The following is a 24991-nucleotide window of genomic DNA, read 5'->3' as shown; positions in this document are numbered from 1 at the left end:
TTCATGGTTGTAGGCAATTATACCTTCCAACGCTCTCTTGATAGCTCTTCTCTCTTCTTCCAGGCTAGCCACCACCTCCTCTACATGTCTACCTTGGATCACGGTCCTGGTGAGTAGATCGTAGTCGTGGACCAGTTCCTGGACCGAGGTTGGAAATTCTCCTAAGTCTAATTGGTCTTTCCCTTGGTCACCTCTTGATCCCGACATTGTTTCTGCTTCTAGCTCCACAAGATTGTTAATGAATCCAATCAGCTCCGGCAGCTTCCACTCCTCTATCTTGTTGCTTCCCGTGTCTTCGTGTTCTCTTCAGGTACTACTAGTAGGGCGCTCAGGCATCTGTCTAAGTCTTGGGGTCTTCTCCTACTAGTGGGTTCCTTAATGTTATCAGATATCCAGATGTGTTCCTTGTTATTCGAAAGCAGCGGCGATCCTTACTCACACGTTGTGCTTAGTGCTTTTGTGGTGCTTGCTGTGAAAACAGGCTTTTCTCTTTTCTTGCTGTGCAGATTTAGTGGAGCACAAGAGTGAAGTGCCGATGCAGAAAGTGTTTAATGCAAACTCCACCTTGTTTCTACCCACGTTCTTAGCCTAATTTGAGTTTTCAAACTCGGTTCCCGGCTATTCTATGGTCCTCCTGCACCCTAAGTTCGATTAATTTCTGAGGTTCTAACGGCCAAATTGGGTTCTGGGGGTGTTCAGGGTTGCATCCTGGGGTTAGGTCTGTGGCAAAGTCAGCAAAAGATCCTTATCTTTTTGTTCTGGCAAGATGGTCCGACTCTGGGAATCGGACAGGGCTGGTCTGACTCTGGGAGTCGGACAGTCCGATTCTGGCAATCGGACCGGTCTGGTCCGATTCTAACAGTCGGACGAGGTTGGTCCGATTCTGGGAATCGGACCAAGAGGGTGGTCCTACTTTTGAAGTGGTCCGACTGGTCCGAGTCCAGTCCCAATGATCCGACTGTGATGGTCCGATTCTAATGGGCAGTCCGAGTGCCACCTGGCACGTCCGATCAGGTTGGTCCGATTCTGGCAATCGGACCAGTCTGGTCCGACTCTCTTTCAGTCGGACGGTCCGATTCTGGGAGTCGACAGTCCGACTCCAGAACTTGGGTGGTCCGATTCTGGGGATCGGACCACTACGGGTTGGTCCGACTGTGTCGGCGACGAGCGCGATTCCGGTGCATTTGAATCCTTCCTAATGCCTGCTGCACTCAATCACCACAGACTTCCCGCAACTGATTAGAGCACTAATGGGACACACCGGACTCACCTGAAGCAGCAAGAATCGAATGCGCCTAGAATCGGGGTCGCATTTCCTCGTCCTGTGAACCAGAAGCTCTCTCTCTCTCTCTCTCTCTCTCTCAAGGCCAACTAAAGAAATGAGGTCTGTCCTGGCCTCCCATGCCTCTTAAGGTCCTTTCCCAACACTGCAAAACCTTACAGCTAGTTCCCTGTCCCTGTTCCACCCAGAAACTTGAATCTGGTCCCCTGTTTTCCTGTTTCCAGCAGCAGCCAGAACCTCTATTTTCTCTTTTCTTACCCTAATCTAACCTTAATCTAGTGCAGCCAATATGAAAAACAGAAATGCAGAACAGTGGTCCTAATCTAATGCTTCCAACAAATCTAAATACTTACATGTTCCATGGATTAAAACCTCCTAAATCTCCTAGTTATCTCGAGCACTAGTTTAGGCTGCAAACCCTACTTCCATGCTCGATCTGATGCGTGCGGCGCTCCAGGCTCGATTCCGTCGGTCCCGGCAACGGAACCAAAATGGAGGGGAGCTTCAAGCTCTACCCCGAGACCTACGGACCACTTATTGCTCAAGTGTTTCGAACCGAGCAGCCATGGCTACCTCTCACATAGCCGACGCGCACTGCCTACCTTACGGGTGTAGTGAGCTTACCTTGATGCTCGATCGAGTACCCTCCTCTTTCTTGCACATCGGTAGCTCCACGATCCTTGAGGCAAGCTCAAGCAACCTCAATCCCTCTCCCATGAGCTTCATCCTCCATAGCCACGCACGAGACAAGAGAAGAGAAGAGAGGAGGAGAAGATGAAGAGAGAAGATAGAGAGCTTCTTCTCCAAGATCCCTCACTCTCACACAATCACTCCCTCACACTCTCTCACACTCTCTCAATCCCTCTCTCAAGCACAAGCAAGAAGGCAAGAAACAAGAGAAGAAGAAGAAGAAGCTTTTGCCACACACAAGAATGAGCTTCCCATTCACTTTTCAACTTTATATACATGCCTTATTTTCCATGGGCGATCATCCCCCTTTTTTACATGGCCGGCCATTACCCTAGGCCCCTTTTCTCATTGTCCTTCTATCTTCCTAGCTTCCTTTCCACTGCCTATCTACATTTACAAATTGCACGGGTGAGAGCCGGTGCTCTTTTACAAGATTTCAGGGCGCGCCTTTTTATTTTAAAATGCGCCTTTCCCCTTTTGCATTTGCCTTGGACTTTTAAGGTTGCCCTTGCGCTTTTGGCCTTTTCTCCTCTTCTTTCTTCAGTCGGGCTACCTTTTTTCCGCCTTTGCCCACCTTTTCCACTTCCTTTTGCTTTCTTCGTGTTGGGGTTAACAGTTGTTAAGAAAAGGAGATGTGGAGAGATAATGCATGTTATAGACTCGTTACCTGTACTAAAGGAGGCATTCATCAAATTCAAGGGTCCCCATTTGCTTGATTATTATGAGTAAGTGAGTTTTCTTCTTTGAGTTGTGGACTAGTAACATGATCCAACAATGACTCTACTAGGAGATAAAGAATGCTAAAAAACTTGTTGGGGAGAACAATTCAATTGTTATGGTGGTTGAGCCAAACTCAAAGAGAATGATGAAGACCATGGAGGGCAGCAATGCTATTTGGACCTAGTTTCAAGGACGTTGGGCAGCTAATGATGGCTCAAGGGATGGTGGCAATTTATAATACTCTAGAAGACCAAGGCAAGAAAGATTTTGAAGCAACATAAATATTCTATAAGAATGAGGAAGTGGCTTTTGAAATGAAAATTCACAGTTTTATAAAGGCAGGACATTGCCTTTATGAGAGAGAGAGATGGTATGTGTGTATTTCCTATGGGAAAGATAGACAAGACAAGAATGTGGAAATTTGGTGAGCATATTCAGGCTGCTTTAAGGAAAGAAGGTGATTGTTTCTTGCATGACTTAGTTGGAGGAAAGAAGGTGATTGTGTCAGAATAGGAGTTGGCCTACATATCTATCAAGATTGGAAAACTGAATTAGGTGGCTAGGTTTGACATATTTGAGGGGAAGAGAAGGACTCACTACACAATTGTAGAGGTGTACTTTCTTGAAGATTTGCACAAGCATACATGATTTTGAAGAGGACTTATCATTGTGTATTGGAGGAGGAAAAGACTGAGTGTTTTGGTTAGCATGTTTGGAGTATAGATATAAATTATGGAAGCTCAAATATAGGTGAGCACGAGATAAAAAATTTGCATTTGAATTTGGACAGGAGAATAGAGTTTGTCAAGGGATATGCATTGATAGAGTATGAGAAAAAGCAGGAAGCTCAAGCTACAATAAATCAGTTGAATGGTGTAGAATTTTTGACACAGACCATACCTGTGGATTGGCAATTTAATAGTGGACCACTGCGACAGTGTGGCAATGGTAGAAAGAGGTCTTCTCATGGGCATCGATCTCGTATGAAGAGGCTTAAGAAAACAATCTACAACACGACATGTTTGGTTGACTTTGAGGTTGATTCACCTGTGCGATATGAGGAGCTGTATACTAGAGTAAAAGAGGCAACACTAATAGTGGAAGAATGTACATTCACCTTAGGTGGCTATGGTTTTACTTAAGCTTGAGTCAAGTTCGTGGAGATCATTTCAAACTGGAAAGACGACAAGCTTTAAAAAAATCTTAAAAGACTAGATGGAAAGCTTTATGCTTTCGGGAAACATTAAATGGGAAGAAAAGCTTAATGCTTTTTAAAATGCAAAAGCATAAGGCTTTTTGTAGTGTTTATGGGAAATTAAAAAACTATATAAATCCTCTATGACTTGAAGGAGGTGGTCCTTCTCTTATGAATGTATTTTTTTCTTTTCTATAGTGAGCAGAGGAGGGCCACACCCAAGATATTTGGAGCAAGGTCCATATTGTTCGAATGTCTTTGGGCATAATGAAAATTTCTCGATGTATCACCACAATTAAAATTTAAGGTATGAAGATTGTATTTTTTTTCTTTTGAAGGTGCTTTATATTGAGTGTGTGCCCTCTGTGTGTTTGAGACTATAAGAGGTACAAAAGGAGAGGATCCTTTTTTTTCTGGAATTTCATGGTACAAAAGGAGAGGATCCTTAGTGATTCCTCAAAAAATTAGAGCTTGGATGTATAATTTAGTGAATAACTGACTCGACCTTGAAACCCCAAATTTTAAAAATTTTGTTGTTAGATGAAGGTAGAAATTGGTTTGAAGATTATGAAAAAAGCCTAAGATTGAGAAATCCTCCTATTCCTATGGAATATGAAGTTATCAAATAAGTGTTTCTTGACCGATTTAAAGAAACTAAAACTTCCCAAGACCTTGGGCAAAAAATCGAAACTTGCCAATAAAAGAAGAAGATTAGACCATATAAATTTTTACCCTAGATTACACCCAACTTTGGGCCCGTTGGAACACATCCCTAGGCCTAGGAAAGAAAGCACCTAAAATGCTAAAAACAAAACATTTTGTAGAAAAATTATAGGGAGAGGTGAGAACAAAAGTACAAATTAAGGAAACGAGTATCTTTGAGGAAGCAATAATGGTAGCAATAGAAAAAGAAAGAAAAATAGAGAAAAAAAATCATATAAAACATCTAACATTGAAAACAGAGGCCAAAGTTGGCAAGGGGATGGACAAAATTTTTAAATCTTAGCAAGACAAAATGCTCAATTAGCTCCAGAGATTGAGGATCAACTGTCTAGACAAATGCAAACATGAGGTTAGGAGCTTTGAGAGGTAGGCCTTTAGGAAGAGGTAATGGGGGATTGATGGGACAAACTAATCAAGAAAATATGAGAGGAGGAAATGGAAAATGATATTTTATTACTCATATGGGGAGATAGCTCACATAAGCACAAATTGTCCATGTCCACCAAGAGCAAGAGGGGATATGTATCGTTTACCTCAAAATCTTCCCAAGAGACAGGACGATTATGGTATAGAAACAAATGATCATGCTTCTTCTGAAACACCAAAACCAATGGAAGAAGAGAAAGAAAAGACCACCATAAATTGTATCCTTTTTTAAAAAAGGGGTAATGAAAAAAAAATTGTAGATGTGATGCCAGCAACAAAAAGGAGGAGAAATGTAGAGAGAGATGAACCTAAGACTAGTAAGGCTGGAGAAGAAAGAGAGAGAAAGATTAAAAAAAGGAGAAAATAACAAAGGTGAGAAAAAAAAACCTAGGAAACATTATCATGCTTCTAATATCCCTTCACGAGAAGGGGAAGGTGATTATGACCTAAGAAAGGATTTAATGGGAAGAAAAGTAGATATAATATTTGCTCAGTTGATGGAGTTGTGTCCTAGAATGAGAGGACAATGGAATAGAAAAAAAGGAACGATAAGAATTTTGAATATTGAGGAGTTACTTGATATATATGTCATGTGGTTGATGCCTAGTATTAAAATCAAAATATAGGAGAGGTCTACGTTGATGGGGAGGAGCACAACTTCGTGTGATTACACAAGCATGTGTAGAACAATTTGGACTTCGAGTAATTGTCGAATCTTGATTTTGGATTAGCCTTGCAAATTGTGCTAAAGTGAAATGTATAGGAATAATCCAAAATTTGAAAGTCAAGGTATATGGAGTAGCTATGAAAATAACTTGTCATGTTATGCAAGCCGATTTGGGTGCTTTTCCACTTATCCTAGGTAGACCTTGGCTTAGGAAGGCAGGTCCAATATAGGATTGGGGGAGAGGAATCATAATAATTTATGACCATAGAGGAATAGCTAATAAATTTAATATGGCTTCAAGAAAGGGACTAGTGAATGAGGATGATAGTGAAGAAGAAGAGGAGGAGGTGAGTTATAGTTTTGAGGAAGATGAAAGTGAGGATGAGAGTTTAGAAAGTGACTTAAACCTAGAGGTTACATCAATAATAATAGAGAAAGTGAAGGAAAAGAAGAAAAAACCCTTAAATACCAAAGAGAAGTCAAGAACACATGTCAGACATTCGATAATTTTGAGAGTGTCTAGAAATTTTGAAAAATATAGATTTCATCCTTCATCTAAAGAAAAAGACTTTTTTTTTTGCTAAAGGATGAAGAATTATCATTTAAAGAAGGAATTTCAAAGAAAGAAGCAAAAAGAGTTCAAGTTATGAATGTAAAAACATAAGAAGTTCAAGAGAGTAGTGATCGGAGAAGATGAAGAAGGGAAACAAGAGGAATTTGAAAAATTGATGGAATGACCTCAAGTTTCATAAGAAAAAAGAAAGTTGTTGGGAAAAATGTTGAGTCTTGACTTGGCTGAAGGAGAGAAAAAACAATACCAAACTGTTATCAATAAATATACAAATCTCTTTGTAACTTCTTACACAGAAATCAGAGGTATGCAAGCGAAAGGGATAAAAATTGAACTCAAGGAAGATGCAAAGCCAGATTGTCAAAAACTTGAACCCTTGACTTTAGAACAAATGTTTGTTTTGAAAGAAGAGGTTGAAAAGTTGTTGCAAGTAGGATTTATTTATCCTGTTGAACATTTAGAATGGGTAAGCACAATAGTCATAGCACCAAAGAAAAGTGGAGGTTGGAGAATTTGTGTAAACTATAAACCTCTAAATGTAGTCACAAAGAGAGACCATTATCCTCTTCCTTTCATCAATGAAGATTTGGATTTAGTTGTGGGATATGAAAGATATAATGTTTGTGTTGGCTTTTCAGATTACTTTCAGTTACCCATTGCTCCTAAGGATCATAGGAAAACAACTTTTATAACACCATGGGGATGTTTTTGTTATAGAGTTCTACCTTTTGGACTCAGTAATGGACCAACTTGGTATAAAGGGAGAGTAAACAAAGTGGTAGCTCCTTTCCTAGGAAAGTTTGTGAGAGATTTCATTGATGATGTCTGTGTACATAGTACAAGACTTGAACATTGTGAAAAGCCAGATAAAGTGTTTGAAAGAATGGACAATTATGGTTGTCAATTAAACCTGATAGCTCAACCAAAAGTGAAACTTCTTAGTCATGTGGTTTTCAAAAATCAATAATGCATGTAATCTGTGTATCCGCTTTCGATCGATATAACTAAAATTGTGATACACCCTAAAACTGTTGTCTGCAACCTTATGAGTCTAAAACAGGGCTTGAAATGGTCTTTGATGGTCAAAAAAGTAGTGGGACAATCCATAAGGGCTAATTTGCAAAATATACAGTATTTTGCTTGCATACTAAATCTCACAATAGTCTGAGATTTTTGCTCTGCCCTGCTTTTGGTGCCTCCATAAGTACTATCTAAAAGAAGAGGGATAAGTCAGTGGCCATGTGAGGATCATAATGACCATTGGCATGCTAAGTCTAGACGTGCATACCCATCTAATCAAGCAGTCCATCATCAATGTCCACGCATGTTGAGCTTGCCATCTCAACAATGGTCAGGTGTTGAAGTAAGACATATGAGCCAATGTGCTAATAGACAAGAAAATGTATAGATCCAAGGGATCTTAATGTGGACCATGCACAACTTTTCTGGGTATGGAGAATGTGTAAGTATATATTACTTGCTTTCTATGTGATCAATAGTTAATGTCAATTTATGAATAGCCTCATTGTCTAAATGCTATATATTAAGCTTGAAACCATACAAGTCTCGTGGTTAGAAGTTACAATAGCTACCCTCTAGAGGGCCAATGTTGAATGCATGAAGCCTTCGATCTTTGAATAAGACAACATATGAAGTTCATCGAATATTTGTTCTCGATGAACATGAGCTTCAATTCAACTTTCTTGGAAGACCACCCAAGTACATGACAATCGCCAACTAAAAGACCCTAGGGATGCAAGGTGGAGAAATATTGCTAAATGGAATGAAGAGATTTTCCATGTTTTATACCTTGCCATATGGGGATCCCTTGCTAATAAATCATCTTCTTGATCCAATTCATATCTTCAAGAGTGTTGAAAGTCTCTTATAGGAGCATCCCATATGATTAAGGGAGTCATTAGCCACTTGCAAGAACCTTATGGAGATGAACATATGCTAGAATTTGGCCACATGAGCACATGCTATCATTTTGGCCACATGAGCACAATGATGGTTGCATTTGTTCTCCAAAGGTTTCTTATGCTTGCACAATCTAGATCGAGATTTTTACTAACGATAATCAATTAAGTGGATTGAAATCTCATGACTAGAAAAAAAATATTTCATGTATATATATTTTATTGTGAGTGCAATCCTTTCATAATGTGATATTGCTTTGGAGATTTCTTATAATTCTATTATTGTACATATAGTTTATTTTGCCAATGGGGATCATAGGATCACTAATCCTAGAGGTCCATCCTACTAAAAGAAACTCAATCGAACTAGTAGTGCTCATAGAGAAGCCCTTTCGCACATCAGTGCTCATCATCCAATGCATTTGCTAGTACATCTCGTGGATGAGGTAGCAATAGCTAGCATGGTAAACAACAGGTAGATGTTCTCCCTAAAATGTTTCATGAAGACCTTGAAGGGCTTTGTGAGACAAATGGCAAGATGCAAGGCTGGCCCCATTTACATGAGTTTCTCTTGTGTGAGATGAAGAGAGTCAAAGAAGAAGCAAGGGAAAGTATGACTATCAATGTCTTGTTTTCTGAATACTTCAAGACTAACCAAGATAAAGATGGCCTCATGTAGGCATGTGGAATCTATTAGCCCATCCTTGATTAGCAATGGCATTTGAGAAAAGCCACATGTAACTCAACAAATACTAGTTTGGGGATCACTAATACAATGCTATAGTATGATTAATAGCCAAATCATTGGTGTTAGGTGTTTAATTAGGTTTTATAGAAATATTATAATCAACTATGGTTACCTTAACCCATTAACCTACCGCTAATGCTACAATGAGTTAGAAAATGCTAAAAAATGTTAAAAGAGTATGAAATCTTGGTAATTCTTAGAGATGGGAATTCTTGAAGACATGATTGAACTAATGGAAAGTAAGCAAAAGGGTTAAGATATGTTAGGGGTTAGAATTTACAAGAGGCAAGTTGCTAACCTAGTAATAATTGCTAAAATGAGATCCCTAATGCATCCTCTGCTCTACAAAGCAATCATAATTTCAGCAAATAATCCCCAAGGAATATAAACCCTAAGACTAACATTATCACACTCTAACTTCCTCATCATTTTAATACCTAGATAGGAGAGTTATTAATCGAAGAGCTTGCCTAATTATCTTACTCAACACATACTACTCTTAAATGTAGACTAAAGGCAAGTCCCCTAGATCTAGTAAGGATAACTAAGGACACAAATTAAAAAGGAAAATGTATTAAATCATGTGGATTGGGAAATGTGAATGATAATAAGGTTGACCTAGGGATTAAACAAAGAAACCTTAGCAATATCTAAAGTTGCTCAATAATAATCATATGAATGCTTTCAAGAGAAACCTACTACAAGAAGCTCAAACAAAAAACACCTACCAAGGAATACTTTAATTAATTATAGTGATTTCCAATAACAGATTGCCTTTGACATAAAATTACTTTAAGAATAATGTATTAAGGCAACAATCTCAAACCGTAAGCTAAATTGTTAATGTCTATCTCCTTTGTAGGAAACCCATTTAGTCAGTGACATGCAACAACCTCATGAGGGTACACCCTTTTGATTAGCATGCTAAGCAACTTAGTTAAGAGGTGCCCCAAAATTCGTTGGCCCTAGAGGACTAAGAGAAACTCATATTAGGATTTACTACATGAAAAGATATAAGTGAGCTTCTAATGTTAGTGAATGTCATGACCCTTGAAAAGGGAAGAAACCTTAAACCTTGAACAAGGTGGGAGAAATTTAAAAAAGGAATAGTTGTTCAAGTAAATGGTTCTTAGACATTTGCCTCTTTTGAAAGATGATTGTAAGATTACTTTATTCAAGGAATATATTCAAGTCTCTCATCAAGATTGTTTATTTGTTGTTTTTGGCTACGAAGGAGCTTTCTAATTGATGTCTATGGGTTCCAACCAGCTAAGAAAATTAAGTAATACTATGATGTCATGCCTTTTCAAGCCCTCATTGTGCCATTGGAACTTTGGCAATATTACCATTCTTGGCAAGGAAAATAAATTAGTTAGAGCATTGGCCCATTGCTTAAACAATTAAGGTCTCCATGTAGATAGGAGCAATTTATTCTTATGGCCACTAGGGAACCATTGAGGCTCTTGTCTTACTCCTCCCTAGTCCTAGGATGGAGAGTAAAGCTTGTTTGAGCCTAATACTACACATGAGGGGACCCATCCTATATAAGGATGTGAGTTTGAGAAGGGCTATTTACACATGATTAGGATGCTTTCTTCAAAGGGAGAAATTGTATGTAGTTACTTTTAACAACATGTTATTTTCAAATGGATCATTTGACTTGCTTTTGTGTACATGGCTAAAGGAGATGCAAATGAACCCTATTTAAAGGAATTGATTAAGGAGTTTTTAAAAATTCATGTAAGAGTGTGATAGTGTAGCTACTTAGAAAACTAAAGCATATATTGGATGTGTACATGAAAAATGGGTGGATAGTCCCTTGATGCAAGTATATTATGGAAGGGTATTTTTGATTAGTTAAGTAGCTTGCAATAGAAAAGGATAGACTGAAGATTAGGTTACAATGATAGAACCTTGGATCAACTGGTTCAAAGTTTTAGGGAAAATGAATACTCAAGGCAATGAAGGAGCTACCACTCTCCATTAACCAAGTGCAATTGATTTATGTTTCAAATTAATGCATTGATTCTAAGGGTAAAACATTTTCAAAACTAGTCTAGCTAGGATTACCATCACCCAAATGTATGTTAGATCTAGGCTAGTCATACTACTATGGGACAGTTCAAGAGACTGGTTAGTTTCCTTGCAACTATCAACAAATCCTTTATTTAATTTAGATGGGTCCATCTCATATGCTATTACATCAACCTTAGGAAGTAGAAGTTTGATTTTCGCTTGCTAGTCTCTAAATTCAAATAATAAATTAAAACATTATCCCTAATTAGAGGATTCCTATGAGGAATTAATGTAAATGTGATCCTCAATATTATATTAGTGATCACTTTCTAATTAGTTGATTACCAATTTTGATGTTTGTTCATGCTTCATATTAATAAAATGGCCATGCCTTTGCCTCTATGTATTGAGTGAAAGCTATGAAGATTACTTCTTTTGCTACCCACCAACAGTGAGGAAACTTCCTTATAAACACTAACAACCTTGAGTATCTATAAAGGGAGTGATAGTAGATTGAAGTTGTAAAAAAGCCACACATTTTCCATGCGTTTTGGTTCTTTGAAAACCAAGATCTCAATACTCAATAAATTTAAAAGCTCGTGTCTAACAATCTATTTGTATACTCTAAAGTGATTGAATAATAACTTCACTTGGATAATACTTGAATAGTATAAGTTGGCAATCCCTTTAATGATACCTATGGACCAACTTATGAGATTAGGGCCCTAGAGGTTAAGAAGAATCCCTAAAAATATTGCAACATCTTTAGAATAATATATTATATTCAAAGTAATTTATCTTTCAACTCATATTAGATATGTTATTTACTTCATGAAATTATATATGTAAGATGAATTGCCATGTATTCCATGATATATTCCCCTAATATATCAAGTATCATCACATTGAATTTTAACATTGTGAGAGAGTAAGATTATGGGGAGAAAAGAAATTGCCTCCATGATTCCATTTCACTTGAGTCGAATGGTCACACCATAGATGTTGGTTTGATCATATTATTGCATTTGAGTTTATATGATTGAGAGCATTGAATATGACCTATGGAGATTACAATGGGTTGAGAGATTCAACCTAGTTGAACTTGCAATCTTTCATCAATCATTTATTAATCCTATAGTTCAATATGAGGCAAGTTTATGACCTCAAATCAATGGTTCTATTATCAACTTATGCAAGCTATCTGACCATATAGGATAACAATTGTATACTATTACTTTTTTATAAATACATATTGTATAATATGAATCAAACTTAACTTTCTTATTTAAAATTGTTTTAAATCATCTAGCTAAAAAGGTTATTGTTATAGGTACCACCACATATGCCAACACTCCTCTTAAGCAAGTTAAACTCCTAGAATTCAATGTAGAATGTTCTAAACTCAAGACAAACACCAAATTTTGGATCAAGATAATGGAGGACTAATTTCCAACAGTTAGGAATACTATTGCTAATCAAGCCATGATAGCAAGGCTACACTTGATTGATGAGGCAATGTTGTGGTGGAAATAGTGTTGCCATATTGGTGCACTTACTGAAACTTTGCAAACTTGAGAAAATTAAGAGATATGTTAACAAAAGATACTAACCACTCCCGTTTGAGTTTATAAAGATGAATGATTTCTTTAGAAAGTTTGGATTATTCCTTGAAGCATATTATTCTCAATTTTTAACCTTGCCAAAATATGCTTCACCGATGTCCATTTCATAGAAAAATAGCCCATTTCTGTTAAGGGTAAACACTTTACTAGATCCCCAATTAGAAGTAATGAGACTTGAAAATCTTGAGGATCCTCTTACAAGGTCCAAGTTACAAGGTAAGGTTGCAAGCTTGCACTTCACATTTTACTCATCTAGTAAAAGAATTGGCCAATAGCCATTTCTTTAGGGAGTACAACTAAACCACAAGATGGGTTGAAATTTTTTTATCAACACTTCCACCAACTACAATTATAATAGTAATTGAGATAGCTAAACAAAGGTGCCATCAATGCAATCAACATGTATATCTCCAAGCCTGGTGTCCAAAGTGGGGTGGAAATCCCAATGTTAATGTGCTTGAAACCTCAAAGGAGGGTAGATTTCAACAACTCCAATCATGAATCTGGAATGGGTCGAGTTGTTGAAGCTCTTGCTTATGCCATTTTCTTGGTAATAAGATTGACTCTTCTCTTGATGATGATGAAGTTGGAAGTGGTATAGTTAGAGCAGGTCAATAATACTCCATCATTTGAATTTTTGCCAACTAGAAGCTAATGTTAGAGTCACCTAGAAAATCGCTAGTGGAATTAGCAAATGGAAAGGAAGTCATTTGAAGTTGAGAAATTAGCAATGTATATTTTCAATTATGGGTTGAGCCTACCAAAATCAACTTTAAAGATATGCCACTTGGGATATACAGTTGCTGTATAGGGATAGACTAGTTAATACCCAAGAAAGCTAACATAGACTTCACACAACCAAGTCACTTTTGAGATATCTACAAACATATAGTCCAAACACATGGTAAGTCTAGGAAATCTAAGCTTCGATTAACTAAATCCAATTGAGTTTGTTAAATTACAAAATAAACAATTTCCAAACTATTTGATGTGATTAAACAAGATGGACCATCCTAAGAATGATAGTGAATCATTGCGGCTTAAGGACTATGTAGATGTACCTTGATGAATTAACTAAGCTACCACCTAATTCAAAATTTGACCATGAACTTGTGTTTGGAGAAAAGACAATAGCTAAGACTCAATATAAGTTGTCAATCTCTAACTCAATCAAGCTAAAGGAGCAACTCGGGAAATAGTTAGACTTAGCAAGAAGCAATGTAAAGCTTGCTGTAGTGCACAACCTCCTTATAACATTTAAATGACACCAAGCTAAACTAGCTAGACTCATTGATGCCTTAAAGCAACCACAACTATATTAGTAGAATATTCAGTGCATGCATTGTGGGGGACGACTACCTTCCATTTGACTAGTGTAGAACTCCTCAAGTTTGTATGAACTATTGATGTATCGGATACGAATTAGCCTATTATCAAGCACCTAGATGCTTTCCCTGTGCAATCCCTTTCAAAACAAATCATATCCATAGCAAAATAGGGTGTAGTACTATCCTAGACCTTTGCAGGTAGCTCTGCTAGGTCCCATTGAATAAAAACCAACAATGTAAAGAGTAGAGATCAATCCTTTGTTGTACCTTGACTCCTAGCCCTAATAGTCACTCATCGTTTGAGTGACACCTCTGCCCATCATATAGAGAAGCCAATCAAAGAAGATAAATACTTAAACATGTTTGTAACATATGGTGAAGATGATAATGTAGTTCTCATGGAGTACTAACCCATACGAATCATGATGTTAGGGCAAGGAAGAGGGAGAGCTCCAATATAGTTCATAGCCCCCACTCGATGCTGAAACTAAGGATAATATGGACACGTCCTTGAAATGCTTGCTAAAAACTAAAACCCCCTATGATGGTCAATTAGATCAATGCTACCTTAAATGTGGGATAACACATATGTATATTGATTGTCCTAGGTAGAGAGCTAGAACAAGTAAGGCCATTGTCCCATCATTGCCCCTCATGCTCTTGAGAATAGAGATGATCCACACCAAGGACACAATATTGATACCTATCAAGAGTGTTACAAGAGCCCAAAGCAAAAAAGCTAGCATCAAAATCCTAGGACTATCCACCATTGCTAACGGATCTGTCATAGGAAAAAAGAATGGCAAAAAGAGGAAAAAGATAGCAATTAACAAACTCAAATTGCAAAGTGAAGGGATTATCACCAAATCAAATCAAAAAGTCAACCTATAACCCACCTAAAATTGAGATGAGCTAAAGTCTCACAATTTTGGACAAGATAGCAAGTAGCCAAATCATTAATTTCAATGTAAAGATGTGGAATCTAACCTTGTTGCTACATTAGCTTTGATTAGCATGGCAATACCACTCAGGTTTTTAATGTGCACTAACCCTAGCCTATCGAAAGTGTTTAAATGATGGATAGAGGACAAGGTGGAATCCCAAAAACCACCACTCCTTGTAGTCTAACAACATTAGTGTCAAAGTATCTAACCCTTCTCTGAGAGCTCTTAAGGTCAACCTATTTTGGGAAGGAGCCGTGTCTCACACCATCCTTCATGTGGAGGCTCTAGGTGACTTGTCAAGAAGAGGAATCATTAATATGGGTGTTGGACTTAGTATGGCCAATCAATCAATGCCAGAAGCATAGGGAAATCCACCCATTAAGAATGTGCATTTCAACTTGATAGTGCCTTGTCGATGGCTACAAAGTCCAACCGCCAACCATTGGGGGTATTGAAAGGTTGGCCTATGAAAATTGTGAGAATTAGTTTCATCGTAAATTTCATGGTCATGAAAGGAGTAGATTAGGATTGCTTTTAGGCTACTATTGGTGGCAAAATGCTCACTCGAGAACTAGAATAATGGATTGGTCTTCTTGTAAAAACAAGTGAGATGTAATAATCGTGGAGATGGAAAGTTGGAAAACCATGCCCATGGACCTTGACACCATATCTAATGTGCTTTAGAAAAAAAATAAAAGCTGTGATACCACTATAAATTCTTGAACAAATACATTCTTTGTCTTGATGCACAATATGACTGGATGCACATCATTACCATGCTTGACCTACCTTTTACAAAGGAAAAAGAATAACAAAAAGCTAGTGAATTATTGAGTCAAGCATTCAAAAAAAAGCTTGTTGCACATCTTATTGAGGCTAGCATGGGAGAATTGATGATACATCTTTTAATGATGAGCCTAGGACCATCTCGATAAGATGTCATAGGGTTCAACTTCCCTACCATCCATTAGGAATTGAGAAAAGTTCTTGCTCAATGGCAGTGGTGCCTTAAGGAGCAACTTGTTGATTTTTGAAGAATTGCATCAACAATGAGAATAGAAATGGACAAGGCTACATCAAGAATTTTTTGATTATCATGTTGAATTAGCCACATTATTAATGAATCTCAACTAGCCTAAAGAAGAGGAAGTCACTAATCTAGAAGAACAATTTACCGATGAGGAGAGTGAAGAGAAGGAAGATGATGAATCTAGATACTATGATTTTGGCACAGCAAAAGCATAGAGCAAATTGCAGTAGATCCTAAATCCCGAAAGATAAACAAACTAGGATAGTAAGAGTGAAGTCGGAGCTGAAATGGTTGGAATATTAGGAGATTCTTGATCATGAGTGAATATGGTTTCAACCCTCATTCTATCTCTTGACATCCTTGCAGTGGAAGAAATACAACACTAGGACAAATATTCATTGCAAGGTGTTGGGGGTAGAGGTGCGTGTGCCTAGCCACTCATGTATTAGTTACAGTGACAATACCTACATATCCGCACACCTGTACACTGCAGGTGGCAGGCACCCATCACTATCACTTCATTCTTTATTCTTTCAATGACATTTGAATAAAGGAAGGGCCCATCACACATTGTGACTGTTGGAGTTCCCACATTATGTGTGTCTCTCTCTGTTGCTCTTGCTCCTTCCATCATAGCTCTTACTTTTGCTTTGTGCTTCCACTTCAAAACTCACTCCCTTCAACTAGTATTAGAGCCATCTTCCCGTGAGCTCGTGTTTGGTCTTCCCGCGAGCTCGTGTTTGGTCTTCACTTCAACTAGTATTAGAGCCATCTTCCCGCGAGCTCGTGTTTGGTCTTCAGCTTCCATTCAAGCTACCTACATCAAGGATTCACCATTGCCAGCCATTGCCTCCAACATTTTCTCCTCATTTGCCTGCTCACTGAGCACTTATAACTCCTCTTGGATGCTTAGCATTGGCCTTGGCATCGAGATTGGTAGTTGGTATTCAGATCATTGACTATGTATTCAATATATACAAATTGTAAAAATAGGATGGTCCCCTGTCATTGATTCCTCTTGCTTAGTGGTGATGCATAAATGATGCCCGTACATTCGAGGAAGCTTACCATTGATTGGAGATCATTTTGGAGCTGATTTAAGCATTGTTCTTACTTAGTTTGATAGTAGCCTAGTTGCTATTTATAATAGGACTAAAGCTTATTTTATCAGTGAAGGCATATGCTTATTGCTCTTGGGTGCTTATCGACTACTTGGGTTGATATACTAATGCTTATGGATAATGTGACATGCTTTGTCATGATTTCGAAACACTTTTGAGCAGTGATTGAAGCTCATTTTGATTACCATTGTCTGTCATTTACTACAACAGGCATCCACTTGAGACAATTTATACCTATTATCCTTGGATGATACTCGAGCTATCTGCTTGGATGTTAGATGTCTGATATGGACATTGTATGTCTTGGCTATGTATGACAGACATTCGGGTTTTGTTTTGACTTGCATTGAGTTATTATTGGAGCTTTGGACAATGACATTGGTCTATTAGTAGATGCTTTGCCAACCATCTTGACTTGGATGCTCCCTCATATATGCTACTTAGATCTTGGATGTATGGATGCCTTCTGCATGATGTTTTGAGCTTTGTTTGCTCATCTGGCATTCAACTTTTATTCCAATGGGAACCGCTACTTGACACTTGGATATTACATTAAGTATTTGGTTATACAGTTGAGCTTGAGGGTCTTCTAGTGAGATCGTGGGACATGGTGACATGTGCATGCTCTTGTCATGTTTTATGTACGTAGTTGATGTATAGTAGATTGATCTGACATTCCTCTTGGGTTGGCACCTATCTCTGTCACGATGTTGTCAGTGATGTATGCATCTTGGTTGGTTATGTATTGAGCTTTTGTTATATTGCTCCGTTGTGCCTTTAGTTGGTCTCTTCTGTTACATGCGAGATCCACTCCATGCATGATGGTTATGCCTATGGGATGTATCTCGGTCTAGCACACTGATTCTTTCACAATTCTTGATGCCAATCACATATTCACTCTTATTGCTAGTTGGAGCTATTCTTTGGCAGCTGCAATTTGTCTTATACTAGTGATTGCCCATCTTTGGCATTGATTTCTTACTATTATACTTCATATTCAACAATATATACTTTGTGTTGGCTAATAGATTCAGGGGCTTTCTTTCATGTGACCCCTAACAAAGAGTGGTTTCACTCCTATCACATTATAACTAGATCTATCTGTTTGGGTAATGACCTGGCATTGGTGATAGTTGGTATATGTGAAGTTTGGTTCATGTTGAACATTTAGTCTTCATGATGTACATCATGTACCCACTCCACGAAGAGCCTTCTCTTATGGCACTTTGGATGATGCAAGTTATGTAGTTTCTTTTTGTGATTCTTCATTGAAGATTACCCGTGGGAATCTTGTCATTACCCATGGTGCTAAGTCTAATACTCTCTACCCCTTGCTTGTATCTATGTCAATTGACCATATTTTGCAGTGGATGCAGTTCTACATATATATATGTGGCATCCTCACCTTGGGCACATGTCCTTGAAAGGAATGAAAATGCTTACCCATTTGTAATATCTTTTTCCCCCTTTACTATAATTGCTTTGAGTCTTGTGATCATTGTTTATATGGCAAGTAGACACATAATACACATTAAAAGTCCGGTATGACACACATGGGTGAGCCATTGGCTCTTGTTCATTTGGATGTATGTGGTCCCATGCCATGCCAGTTGTTAGGTGGCACAAAGTATTTCATTACTTTCATTGATGATTATACACATAAGGTTTGGGCATATCCTATTAATTTAGAAATTTGAAGTCTTGGCTACATTTCAGCATTGGCTTGCTTTGGTTGAGAACTAGTCTAGGCATACATTGAAATGCCTAAGGTCAAACAATGGGGGTGAATATGTCTCTAAAGCCTTTGAGCAATTTTGTGATGAGAGGGGTATTAAGCGTCAGTTGACCACCCTGTACACCCAACCCCATAATAGTATGGCTAAGCACATGAATAGGACAATTCAGGAACAAGTTCGCAATATGCTTAGCCAAGAAGGCTTACCACATCATTTATGGGTTGAGGCAGTTACTTAAAAGGTGAGAAGGATCGAAGCTTGCTTGGAAGTGAGCTATGGCGGAGAGCAAGAGCAAGAAGAGAGAGAGACACAAATGGGAACTCCAACAGTGCAATGGGTGACTGGGCCTAAAAGAATAAAGAATAAAGTGACGATGACGGGCATCCCGCCACCTGTAGTGTGCAATGGCGGGTACTGTCAGTGTAGTGATACACATGCGACTAGGTAGATGCGCCTTTAACCCCAACAACCTCCCACTTAAAGGTAAATCTTCCCTAGTGAGGAGTGAAAAGAAAAAGAAAAGACAATACAATGTACACATGTACAACAAGATGAGAAAAAACGTCATCTCATCCAATGCCCATCAATCTCCTAAGGCAAAGCGATTAGTACTGAGGCTTTTCGTGAGCAGATCTGCAGGATTTTTGTCAGTGGAGATCTTGACAAGGTCAATAGACTTGTCCTCCACAACCCCACATATGAAATGATACCTCACCTCAATGTGTTTCGTCTTTGCATGGAAGACCGGATTCTTGGCTAGTTGAATAGCACTCATAGAATCCAAATGCAGCGTAGGTATAGTATCAATCCCAAGGTCATAAACCAAATGACCCAACCATATGGCCTCCTTGCAAGCCTCAGTGGCTGCAACATACTCGGCCTCAGTGGTAGAGAGAGACGTACACTTCTAAACCCTGGACATCCAAGAAAAAGCACCTCCATCAAAGGTAAAGACATAGTCGGAAGTGGACTTCCTACTATCTGCATGCCCTGCATAATCGGAGTCTGTGTAGCCCACAAGTCCTGTATCCTGGCTGCCATAGCAAATACACATATCTGTCATGCCCTTCAGGTATCTCATGATACCCTTTACATCATCCCAATGCTTTTTGCCAAGTGTAGCCATATAGCATGCCATAACACCAACTACAAAGGTAATATCTAGATGATGGCTATCATGGCATACATCAAACTGCCCACAGAGGCTGATGCATAAGGGATCTTGACCATCTCGGCCCTCTGCTCATCGTTCTGCGGACAATCGGCTTGTGAAACCTTCACATAAGAAGGTAATGGACATCCAATAGGCTTTACGTCCTGCATGCGGAAACACTCAAGGACTTATGAATATACTCTCTATGTGAGAGGTAGAGTAGTCCCCTATGCTTGTCACGCTTAATGCGCATACCAAGAATGTGAGAGGCATGTCCCAAATCCTTCATCTCAAAGCTCTTCTTCAACTGAGATTTAAGAGCATCCAGCTCATCATGAGCTTTCCCTGCTATCAGCATATCATCCACATAAAGTACCAAAATAAGCAATGAGCCATCACAGGATTTCTTTATGTAAAGACACGAATCCATAACACTTCTGCTCTAGCCCTGTGACTTCTTAAAGACATCAAACTTATGATACCACTTCCTAGGTGCCTGCTTCAAGCCATAAAGACTTTTCTTCAACTTGCACACACTAGATGCTCCCTGTCAGGTTCTGCAAAGACCTTAAGTTGCTCCATTTATATCTCATCATGCAAATCCCCATGCAAGAATGCAGTCTTGACATCCATTTAGTACAAGTCCAAGTCAAGTTGTGCGGCTAAGGCCAAAACCAAGCGTAGGGCGGTCATCTTGACCATAAGAGAAAAGACTTCATCAAAGTCAACTCCGTGCTCCTATTTAAAACTCTTGGCGACAAGTCTTGCCTTATAAGCCGGCTTGGGGTTTCCATGGGTACTTTTCAGCTTGTACACCCATTTACATGGCAAAGCCTTCTTGCCCTGAGGCAGTGCAACCAAATCCCAAGTCATATTTTTGTGCAAGGAGTCTATCTCAAACTGCATAGCCCTCTCCCAGGAGTGACTATCACCCTTGCGCATAGCCTCATCATAGGTGAGAGGCTCTCCTACATCTGTAACCAAGACATAATGCATCGAGGGCTCAAATCTATCAGGTGGACATCTATCTCTAGTAGATCGTCTCACGACAAGCTCTGCAAGTGGTCCAACACCCTACCCATGTGTACCAACTGTTGTTGCAGGCCATCCAACTGGCTATGCAGGAGTACGTAGCTCCTCCTAGAATATAACCCTATGTATCTCTACCACCTTCTCAGGCTGCCTATGCATCTTGTCTTCATGGAAGATTACATAATGGCTGCGGATGACTTTCCGCGCTTGCGGATCCCAGAGGTAACTCATCTCACCTGCATCCCCATAGCCAAGGAAAATGCATTTGGCACTCTTAGGATCCAACTTAGTACAGTTATCTTTGGGCACATGGCAAAATGCCTCACATCCAAAGACACGTAGATGCACATAAGATGGAGGTTTCCCAATCCATACCTCCTCTACAACCTGGAAATCCAAACTACTAGAAGGTGATCTATTTATGACATGCACAGCTGTACTGACTGCCTCGGTCCAAAAGCTCTGTGGTAAGCCTGCATGGCTAAGCATACTATGTACACGCTCCTGGATGGTTCTATTCATCTGCTCAGCCAAACCATTCTAGGGCGGGGTATAGGGGGCGGTCAATTGACGCTTAATACCCCTCTCATCACATAGTTGCTCAAAAGCGCGTGACACATATTCTCCCCCATTTTCAGTCCTAAGGAATTTCAACCTATGCCTAGTCTGGTTTTCAACAAATGCAAGCCATCTCTAAAATACAGCCAAGACATTGGACTTAAGCTTAATGGGGTAAGCCCAAACTTTACGCAAAAAATCGTCAATGAACGTCACAAAATACTTTGCACCTCCCATCATAGAATGACAGGGCATGGGCCCATAGACATTCGAATGTACCAATGCTAGGGGCTCACTCATGCATGTCCTACCAGACTTCTTATGTGTATTCCTAGTCTGTCTGCCATAAAGACAATGCTCACATGAATCAAAACATGCATAGTCAAGGGGCTGTAAGTACTACAAACCAGAAAGCATTTTCATTCCCTTCAAGGACATATGGCCCAAATGGACATGCCAAAGAGATACATGTGAGATGAAACCCACTGACAAAACATGATCAACAGAGAACCCATCAACTATAAGAGGATAGAGGCTGCCAGCTTTGGCACCTCTAGCAAGCACAAGTCTACCACGGGTGATCTTCTAGGAAGAATCCCTAAATGAAACATGAAACCCAGCATCATCAAGCTGCCCTGCAGACATAAGACTGCATGTAAGCACAGGTACATGACGTACATCCTATAACAAAAAAGTATTGCCAATAGAGAATTGTAGCCGTACATCCCCAATGCCAACAATAGCAAGTGACCTGTCATCACCCAAGCGAACTGAACTAGAGACAGTGCGGTAGGAGTGGAACCACTCACGGCATGGTGTAACATGAAATGAAGCACCAAAATTCAAAAGCCAGCAGTGCGCATACATAGAGTGAACATCGGTCAACGACGTAGCATCACAAGAACTAGCTACAGGTATATACTTCTCATCGGAGTCATCAGTCTGCATGACATTTATCTCCTCGATTTTCACATTGGATTTCACAAGCATAATGCTACAATTAGAGGAATTTTCCTGTACTTTGTCTTTTCCCTTCTCTTTGCACTTCTCATTGCACAAATCATGACACTGTTGGTGTATATGAGCCTTTTTGCCACAATGATGACATGTCACATTAGCATTTCTCCCATGAGACTTGCTGCGCGACTTACCATGCGACTTAGACCTAGACTTCTACGAGTCTCCACCACGGCCATTCCCACGGTCATTCTTGCCATTACCATCTCTACCTCTAATAGTCAAAGCATGTGGCACACAAGAGGCATCCAAGTTCTTATGGTTAATCTCTTCCTGCAAAAGAGCACTCTCTACATCATCAAGTTCAAAATATTAGCAAGAGCACATAAGGCGGTATGGAATACATCCCATGACTCACTTAGAGTCCCAAGCAAAAATAATGGAGTAACCTCATCATTAAAGGTAATACCCTACGAAGTCAAGTTCTTGAGAATAGCATGGAATTGGCTCAAATGAGCAGACATTGTCATATTCTCCTTCATGCGCAGGTCCATAAGCTGCTTCAGCCAATACATCTGACTTGCTGGACTTTTCTTGTCATAGAGATTCTTAATTTTATCCCAAAACTGCCAAGCACTCTGTGCTTCCTCAACCACATTGTAATGCACCTGTTCAGTGAGAGACAAAATGAGGGTGGATTTGCATAACTCATCAAGCTCATCCCATTCATCATCAATCGTAGTTTGAGGCTGCTCGCCATGCATCCTTAGTGGCTTTATCTGCAATTTCTGCACCAATATCTGCCAAATATGGCTCTTCCAATAGGCATAATTCGTACCATCAAACTTAGTGACGTTGAAGATAGCACTGTCAGTGGTAGAAGAACCCATAATGCAGTCCAAAACAATGCAGACATTTCAAAACCGCTTGTTGTTTTCTATTGTAAATAGCCAAAATACCAACCAAACCAAGGCAAAATGACCACGAACTGTCAAAGCATAACCAGCATCAAGCGGGCATAAATCAGCATATGACAGTCATACGGACATCAAGCAAACACCCAAGCATGTCAAACGAATCCGACAGTAAGCCGACACACCCCCTGTGTAGTAGGGCAAAGTGTACAAAACACTGGCAAGACCTGACACAAAGAGGTATATGATCAGGGAGTGTGAAGCCCAAATCAGCCCAAGTACATGTATGCGGACCACGGCACATCAAGCATGCAACATCCAAGTGAAGAAGATCCCAGACTAAGAAGACTCAAAGCTCAATAGCATAAACCACCTGCTCAATATCTGTCAAATATCCAACGATGCTCCCACTAGCACAAAATCCATATGGATCAAGCCAAGAAGCTCAAGAAAGGCATATGAGAGAACCAATGATGGCGAACGATCCAAGACGAGACATCAATAATACATCATGAGCATATAGGCTCTATAGCCTCCAAATAGAGCATCCATAGACATCAACTATATCCCAAATACAACTTTGGAAACCCAAGAAATATCCCAAGTAAGTTCTGGGAAGCCAGATGCAAGCCAAGACAAGGCACTAGTAGCAATCGGCTCCAAACAATGTAACTAGCATGTAGTAGTGGCATAGACCAAGCATGTCAAGACCGATCAGACATAGGTAACATACATGCCATATGTACATCCAAGACGGAGTATCAAATGCATTCCAAAGCTGAGCTCAAGCTCAAATGAAGTTCCGAAACCAAAGTCAAGCTCAATGTCGTACCCCGAAGGTCAATACTTCATTGCATATCCCAAAGACATAGCCGGAAACCAATAAACATAATCAAACTGGAGGTAAAATAACCTATCAACCAAGGTAGCGTAAATCCCAACCAACAATCAAGTTTCCACATCCAAATCAAGGCTCAATAGCTCTCAAATAGCATATCCGGCCATAAAAAATGATGACCAACAAGCATCAATACATCCAACGGGACACCCGAATGTCAACAAAGAGCATTATGCATAAGCCGTCCCTGATAAAACCTTGCTGCCCAAACAATGTACAGTAGTAAATCCATGCATAAATCAAGCTATGGAAGCTCAAACCAAGTCCCAAAGCATCTCAAAACATTAGGCAAACGTCCCCAAAGTATCTAGGCATCAAATACCAAGCCTCAGGAGCATCACATAAGCTAAGAGCATGACATTTTCTTGCTGTAAATCAACTTAGATCTGTTGCAAAAAATGATGTGATTAGAATTTGGCATATCTAGCATTGCCATCGCATCCGGAGCATACCAAAACCCTAAGTTAGACTCTTATCTTGCCTAAATCAGGTTCCGAATGCCTGAGATATGAGAAAAAATGGGATTTTTAAGCCAGATTTTGAAACAGGTGCCAAAAAAACGTGAGCTGACTGTGGGGGCTGTTGGTTATTCTGAGGATAAGGGGGAAAATGGGGGCATACAAGGTGCCCAATGAAGCCAAGGAACACCTACAAAGAGCCTATGAGGGCCAGGGAGAGGCGGGAGATGAAATCTTACCTCAGGGGGAAGAAGCCATGGCTAGCATTGAAGCTCCAAGCTCT

Source organism: Lygodium microphyllum, chromosome 1 (assembly GCF_053477565.2).
Source record: "Lygodium microphyllum isolate KBCC chromosome 1, Lygodium_microphyllum_v1.1.10, whole genome shotgun sequence".
Classification (NCBI taxonomy): domain Eukaryota; kingdom Viridiplantae; phylum Streptophyta; class Polypodiopsida; order Schizaeales; family Lygodiaceae; genus Lygodium; species Lygodium microphyllum.
The sequence above is the reverse complement of the archived record's forward strand: the minus strand, read 5'-3'. Positions refer to the sequence as shown.